This window comes from Papio anubis, chromosome 5, assembly GCF_008728515.1.
Source record: "Papio anubis isolate 15944 chromosome 5, Panubis1.0, whole genome shotgun sequence".
NCBI lineage: Eukaryota > Metazoa > Chordata > Mammalia > Primates > Cercopithecidae > Papio > Papio anubis.
The window spans coordinates 173427554-173435931 of record NC_044980.1 but is presented as its reverse complement, the minus strand read 5'-3'; the positions used below and the strand labels follow the sequence as shown (position 1 = coordinate 173435931).

The 8378-nt window shown below is 42.6% G+C and overlaps 1 long non-coding RNA gene across 2 annotated transcripts; it reads right to left on the bottom strand.

Annotated features, from left to right (window-relative positions):
* Positions 1-2619: 2619 nt before the first annotated feature.
* On the bottom strand, positions 2620-8365 carry LOC116275011. Of its 2 annotated transcripts, none has more exons than XR_004183947.1 (3): positions 8206-8365; positions 7489-7545; positions 2620-3842 (listed from the first exon to the last, which is right to left on the bottom strand). It is a non-coding gene; the product is annotated as an uncharacterized LOC116275011 (long non-coding RNA). The 2 variants fall into 2 exon arrangements; XR_004183946.1 differs by lacking the exon at positions 2620-3842 and adding an exon at positions 5261-5303.
* Positions 8366-8378: the final 13 nt, after the last annotated feature.

Sequence of the window (8378 nt, the reverse complement as noted above, 5' to 3'; positions counted from 1 at the left end):
AAGATCTGAGCCTCAAGACTGCCCAGCTGTGTGTCCTTAGACAGTTCTTACCCTCTCTGTTCCCCATCTGTAAAATGGGGATGTACACAGTGCTGTCATCAATGGGTTATTGACAAGATTCAATATATCAATATATACAAGTTCTAAGTGCCTTACGTATGCTAATTTAATTTTCACAACAACTCTGTGAAGTAGGTATTATTACCTATATTCCAGATGAGGGAGCAGAGACCAAAGATTACCCAACTGCCCAGTCCCATAAGAAACCCAGAGCCCAACACAGATTCAAGAAAGTACCTTGGAGCAGGTGCCATTTTTCAAGAACTCTCTGTCCAAGTTAGGGAACGACAGCTCCTTTGATTTTCTCCTTTCCCGAGGTCTTACGAAACTGAGTTAGTCCATGTGTACGAGAGGATGTCCAGCTCTCTCTTTTAAAACAAAAATTGCCTCCTCCTGCCAAGTTGGCAGAGGCCTGCATGGGTGGCATCCTAACAGCCTCCTGCTTGGTCTTGGCACTCTGTGGCTTGTGAACACCAACCAGAGATGAATATATCTTCACGAGGAGAACAAGCAGCTGGGCTTGAACCAGCAGGTGCCCAGGGCAGAGCATTTCAAAGATGTCAAAGATCCCAGCCTCAGAACTACCCAGCTGTGTGTCCTGGGACAATTTGCTTTCCCTCTCTGTTTCCCCTTCTGTAGAACAGGTGTATGTGCCTTCATCAAGGAGCTGTTGAGAAGATTCAATATATCAATATATATATTTAAAGCATTTAGAAGAGTGCTTGCACAAAATAAGCCCCATAAAATTTTCGCTGTTATCATTTTAGATGCAAGTGTCAGTCAGGACTTCTGACATAGACACCTCCCTTTCCACAGGACCCAGAAATGAGAACAGTAGGAGGCTGCTTGTTCCTTCTAGACCTTTTCCCAGGGACCACGGGTTATCCCTTAAGAGCCGCTGGTAACAGGTTTCTCCAGGTTCATCCCACGTCCCTTCCAGCTCAACAGCGCCCCCTGCCACGCAGATTTTACACATCCATGTAAAGCTTCCAGGCATGAAAGGAAATTGTTGGTGCTAGAGGGCAAGCCGGAGAGAGAACTGCAGTCGATGGCCAGTTCAAAAGCTGAATTTCTCTAATAAAGAATGTGTTCCCACAATGGACACAAACTCTACAAAAGGTACCGGAAGACTTGATCTACGGACACGACGGGGATGGCTCAGTTGGGTGACACACATGACAGAAGAGTAAAGAAAATTAAACCACCAGATGCTATTTGCTGCCTGCAAATTTAGAGAAAAAACAAACCTGCCAAAACCCAGTCCTGGGGAGGTGAGTGCGTAAAGAGCTTTCACTTACAGGTGGAAGCTCGATAAACTGAAATACTCCTTCTTGAAGTTGTTTAGCAATCTGATGCAATTTAGGATTATTTATGTTTACATATAATTTTTGAATAAATACTATATTCTCGTGGTTCAAAATGCAAGGAGTATAAAAACGATATGCACTGAAAATTCTCCTTCCCACCCTTCTCTTCCAGCAACCCGGGTACCTCCTCACAGACAGCCCAGGTTAGTGGTTTCTGGTGCAAACTTTCAGGAACATTTTTATGAACATACACAAATATGTACACATTCATTTCACCCTTTCTTGTGCAAATTATAACATATTATAGCTTGGCACATTGATTTCTTTACTTAATATACATCTTGAAGATTTTCCGTACCGTTTTATAAAGAGGCCCCTCTTCCTTTTTTATGGCTGAAAGTAGTACATTGCATGCTCTTATGGGTTGAACTGTGTTCCCCCAAAATTCATATGTTGAAGTCCTAACCCCAGATACTTCCTAATGTGACCTTATTTGGAAACAGAGTCATCGCAGATGTATTTAGTTAAGTCGAGGTCATGGTGGCGTGAGTAGGTTAGGGCCCTAATCCAATAAAACTGGTCTCCTTAAAAAAGGGGGAAATTTGTACATATGCATGCACGTAGTGGGAACGTGGTGTGAAGATAAAGGCAGAGATTGGGTGATGTGTCCACAAGCCAAGGAACGCCAAGGATTTCCATCAAACCAGCAGCAGCTAGGCACAAAACGTGGAACAGAATGTCCCTCACAGCCTCAGAAAGAACCAACCTTGCTGACACGTTGATCTCAGACATCCGGCCTCCAAAACTGTGAGACAATAACGTTCTCCTATTTAAGCCACATTGTGTGGGGTACTTTGTTACAGCAGCCCTGGCAAACTAATACCTGTGAATGTACAATAACTTATATAATCATTTCTTTAGTTTGGACCTTTCGGTTTTCTCCATCTTTTACTTTAGAAACGCTATTGTGAATAACCTTTTCACACACCATTTCATGAGTGTGTGACTATACCAGCAGGGCAGATTTCTAGAGAACTGCCGCGGCAAAGAGTACGTGCACGTCCATCCATACTGCATGCTGCCTTCCCTGGAGGTGGGGTCCGTCAACACTCCACCAGCAGGGCGGAAGAATGCTTCCCCGCCATGCCGTCACCACCATCGCGTGGATCAAACTTAGGATCTTTGCAATTCTAATATGAGAAAGATTGTGTTTCCATGTAGTTTGGACTTGCATTTTTTTTTTTTTTTTTTTAATCATTTGTATAAGCTTTTCTGTGAGCCCATTTTTCCACTGGGTTGTTCATCTTTTCAATTTTGGAGAAGCTCTGTTATCAGGGAAATTTGCCCTTTGTGATGTAACATGCAAATATTTTTTCCCAGTTAGTCATTTGATTTTTTTACTTTTCTTGTGGTGGTTTTGCCACATGAAAGTATTTTATTTTTATGTATTTGAATTGATCTATCTTTACTTTTACAGTTTTTGGATTTTGCGTTATAGTAGAAAGGAAAGAAAGAAAACAAAAACCCTCCCTCAGTCCAATATGAGCAAAGAAATCTCCTGCTGTTGTTGTTTTTTTCCTTTGTAAAATTTTACGGAAGTGGGAGCAGCCGCCATGACGGTTAGTGTGTGCATTTCACATTTAAGTCTTGGATACACCTGGCATTGGTCCTGGTGTAAGGGCTGCGGTTTGAATCCAACTTCATTTTTTCCCCAATGCTTCCAGCTGTCCCTGCTGTCTTTGCCACTAGTTTGAAATGCTAGCTTCACCAGATGCCCAATACCTATGACTGTTTAGGTCTATTTCTAGACTTTATACGTATGTCTCAGAATTATACCAGCTTAATTATTAATGTGCTTTAATAGTGCCTTGCATCATTCATATTTTTATAGGCATTTTCTGGCTAGAAACAAGCAAGAGCCTGTTAATTTGTCCTTGTGAACTTTAGAATCAATTGTGCGTTGCAAAAGATTCTATTGCTTTTATTGGGATCATGACAGTTATAATTTACAGGAAATGACTATTCTGATGTCAAGTGTATCCATTCATGTGAATGGAACATCCAAGAATCTTTCCATAAGTTTAGTTCATCCTCTGCGTCCCCGGGAGCGCTGTAAGTCTTCTTCATAGGGGTCTTTCCGTAAGTTTAGTTCATCCTCTGCGTCCCCGGGAGCACTGTAAATTTTCTTCACAGGGGTCTTGTACGTGAGTCGTGAATTCCTGGGCATTTGGTCTTGTTTGTTTCTGTTGTAAATGTAGTCTTTCCTTCCATTATTCCAACTGTGGTTTCCATAGAAGGAAACTTGATTTCTGTATGTTAATTTTGAAACTACACACCTTACAGCATTCTCATTTATTCTATTTTATTTAATTCTTGTGAGTTTTCCAAAAATGAAATCTTAACTGCAAATAAGACAATTACATCTCTGCATTCCAATGTTTATATTCTGATTTCTTTTTTCTTTGTTTAATCCAGCTGCAATGGGAAATAATAGTAGTGATGGGTAACGACCTTGTCTAGTTCTTTACTCTGATTGCTTCTAGTGTTTACCTACTAAGCTTATTAGTCTTTCTAATTCCCTATTGTTCTTATTTTAAGACTCTTAAAAATGTTCTGTCTATTGAACCAGTGATTCCTCTTCTTGTCAATTATTCCAAGGAAAATACAATGAAAGTGTTATGCATGCCACTATCTAAAACAGCACTAATTTATTTTTTTAAAAAGACATACTTAGAAAACAACCTCAGTGAGTCACGCAGAATAGTTAAGGAGACTATAGTTTAATGGAATATCACAAAGACTAAAAACATGAAAAATGCTAATGTATATTATTTGTAAAAATGCTATATAAAAATACAGATATAGTATTATTATGACACTATCTGAAAAACACTCACAAATTGGTGACAAGAAAAGTTTACTAAGCTAAAGTTTACTAAGTAAGAAAATTTATTAATTATGGGCTGGATGTGGTGGCACATGCTTGTAATCCCAGCACTTTGGTAGGCCGAGGCAGGGGGATCATCTGAGCTCAGGAGTTCAAGACTAGCCTGGGCAACATAGTAAGACCTTGTCTCTATTTTTTTAAAAAATGAAAGTTTAGGCTGGGTGCGGTTGCTCACGCCTGTAATTCCAGCACTCTGGGAGGCCAAGGCGAGTGAATCACCTGAGGTTAGGAGTTCGAGACCAGCCTGGCCAACATGATGAAACCCCATCTCTACTAAAAATACAAAAACTTAGCTGGGCATGGTGGCGGGCACCTGTAATCCCAGCTACTCAGGAGGCTGAGGCAGGAGAATCCCTTGAATCTGGGAGGAGGAGGTTGCAGTGAGCTGAGATCGTGCCACTGCACTCCAGCCCGGGCAACAGGAGCAAAAACTCCATGTAAAAAAGAAAAAGAAAAAGAAAGAAAGTTTACTATATTAAGAATAATTTTTCTGTTTTCCAGATTTAACATAATGAAGTGATATTATGGTACAGTGGGAGGAGAGATTTTATTTTAAAATAAATTTGCAGTTGGGCATGGTGGTTCACAACTGTAATCTCAGCACTTTTGGAAGCCAAGGTGGGAGGATCACTTGAGGCCCAGGAATTTGAGACCAGCCTGGTCAACACAACAAGACCCTACAGCTCCAAAAAAATTAAAAAATTAATCTGAGGCTGGGAGCGGTGGCTCACGCCTGTAATCCCAGCACTTTGGAAGGCTAAGGTGGGCAGATCACCTGAGGTCAGGAGTTTGAGACCAGCCTGGCCAACATGGTGAAATCTCATCTCTACTAAAATACAAACATTAGCCGGGTATGGTAGTGGGTGCCTGTAATCCCAGCTACTCGGGAGGCTGAGTCAGGAGAACTGCTTGAACCTGGGAAGCCAAGGGTGCAATGAGTTGAGGTCGTGCCACTGCACTCCAGCCTGAGCAACAAAGTGAGACTCCGTCTACAAAAAAAAAAAAAAATTAATCTGGATCTAGTGGTGCACACTTACAGTCCTAGCTACTCAGGAGGCTGAAGCAGGAGGACTGCTTGAGCCCAGGAGATTGAGGTTGCAGTGAGCTATGTGATGACACCACTGCACTCCATCCTGGGTGACAAAGCAAGACCCTGTCTCTAAAAAAACAAAAACAAATAAATTTGTGACCAAATCCAGTGGCTAAACACAGAGTGGGAATTAAGCCCTATGGGCATAGCTCAACATTAGTTTGTACTTAAACCACTCCAAAGGGTGGTAGATGAGCCCCCAAAGCAAGAGCAAACCCAGACAACCTCATTGCTGCACCTACTGGCCTCCTAGAGCAGTGCTGTTCAATGGAAATGTAATGTGAGCCAAGTATGTGACTTCTGATCTTCTAGTAGATGCATTTAAAGTAAAAAGGAACAGGTAAAATTCATTGTAACCATGTATTTGATCTACCCCAATATAGTCAAAATATTATTTCAGCATGTAATCAACATTAAAAATTATTAATAAGATAGTTTACATTCTCTTTTCCTACAAAGTCTTAGAAATGTGGTGTGGATTTTACATTTACAGCACACCTCAATTCACACTACCGTAAGCTACATGTGAATAGTGACTGCCCTACTGAACTCAGCTCTGACCTGTAGATATCCCTAAAAGACAGGTGTTAGAAAGGCAAGTGTGTGTCCTGTGTCTGTGTGTGTTATGTAGACACAGGTCAAATGAAAGGTACCTGTAATATAACAAGGCTCAAGGAAGAAAAATCATCATCTAAAATAAAAAGTATCTGACAGGCATGGTGGTTCACGCCTGTAATTCTAACACTTCCGGAGGCCAAGACAGATGGGTCACTTGAGCCCAGCAGTTTGAGGCCAGCCTGGGCAACATAGTGAGGGCCCATCTCTACAAAAAATACAAAAATTAGTGGGGCTGTGGTGGCATGCACCTGTAGTCCCAGCTACTTGGGAGGCTGTGGTGGGAGGATCCCTTGAGCCTGGGAGGTCGAGGCTGCAGTGAGCCATGATCATGCCACACCACCCCAGCCTGGGCAACAAAGTAAGAGCTTGTCTCAAAACAAACAAACAATAAGATAAAATAAAAAGCATCTGACTTAAGATGATTTATGTGGTTTCCCATAATCCCTTCCGCACACATACCACCTTTCATGGAGCAAAGTGTTCCAACCTGGACGTGAATATTTTTCTGTCTTGCTGCCTAGAGGTAAAAACCCAGGCTTTGACTACCATGAACCTTGAAGGGCAGCTTTAATTCTGGAGGCCTGTGAGGACCACCCAAAGCTCCTTCTAGAGCTGTGCTAGCCAATAAGGCAGCCATAGCCACATGTGGCTATTTAAATTAAATGTAATTAAAAATTCAGATCCTCAGCAGCACTGCCCACATTTCAAGGGCTCAACAGCTGCAAGCGTCTGGCTGTCCTTTGGGGGCAGCTCTAGGGGAATCACCTCCCAATCCTCTACTGGCCCTGGTGCTCTCACCTAAAGCTGCAGGCCTGGGCCTGGGGCTCTGCTCCTCCTTAGGAGTTGCCGCTGCCTGTTAACTCGCCCAGACTGTCTTTGAGGTGGGTGGGGTTGTGGTGTGAAGCCCAAATGCGGTCAAGGGCTTAGTGCTACAATGAAACGCCCATTCCCTCTACTTAAGTGAACACTATGTCTCAGCACCCACATGTATGAAAATGAAAAATAGGCGTCCAGCTGATGCCAAACACTGGCTCACCCCAGCAATATGTAAAATTCATTCAAATAATATAAATAATTTGAGCTGTAAAACAAAACCCATCGCATTACAAGTTGTGTTGTGCTTCCAAAGCATTTCACTTTTTGTCTAAGAATTAACAGTAAACATTTTGATATATATATATAATTTTGCTAATAATCCAGAAAATAATTAACCCTAAGAGGGAAAAAAGTGTAATCTAATTCGTTACAGAGATACATGCTAGGGTAAACAATAAACAATAAAAACGCATAAAACTATTTTACACTAGTATCTGACAGGCACGGTGTCAGATACACTAGGATAAAATTATACACTAGGATAAAATTCAATGAGGCACATAGAGTGAAAATATTTTTACAGTAGAATAAAAAGCCGGTGAGGGACATTAAAGTTCAAGGAAAAAAACCCCAAAAGATGTAAAACTTACGAGTGTTAACAGTGGATAATACCAAATCTTCAGGGATTTAGATTCCATTGGATACCCCTGAAAGAATAAAGCAACTTTGTTGTTTTTAATATTAACAGCATGCCAAAAATATACCCTTTGCAATTATTTAAACTTAATATGAAAAATATTTAGATGTTGCTGTTTTTAAAAAAGGCTGACTATAGCCAATAACTTAGTTGTATATTTTAAAATAACTAAGAATATAATTTGATTGCTTGTAACACAAAGGATAAATGAAGTGATGGATACGCCATTAACCCTGATACGACTATTACGCATTGCATTCCTGTCTGTATCAAGATATCTCACATACTCGACAAATAGGGACACCTACTATGTACCCACAAAAATTAATTTAAAAAAAAAAAAAAGGTCTTCAAATTCATTTTAGGCCCTGGGTTTGGAAGCCGACACCTGGGGTGGGGTGGGCAGGGGGCGAGGTCGCTGCCAAGCTGGCTCCCCGGCTGGGAGTGCGGCCCGGTCCCAGGGGCCGCTCCAGGGGCCGCTCCCTCTCCGCATCCCCAGTGCCCAGCCGGGGGCGCCTCTGGTGCTGACGACCAGGAACGGCTGGTGCCCTCGGGCCAGCCCCCAACCAGCTGGGAAGGCAGTGGGTCCCCAGCCCAGCGCTGTCCTGCGCCCCTCCCGGGTTCCCCATTTCCCGCCAGGCCCCCCTTCCGGGAACGTCCCCGCACCCACCTGGCAACTAGTCACGTGTTCAGGAACACCTGCGGGTGCTTAGGCAGGTATTTACTTTATTACCTGCGCCCCGCCCCCAGCCCCCCCAAGGTAAAATGCACGGAAACAGGAAGCCCCGCCCACGGTCTCCTGGCCGCGCCCCCAGCGCGCGCCCTGCAGCTGGCGCTCAATAA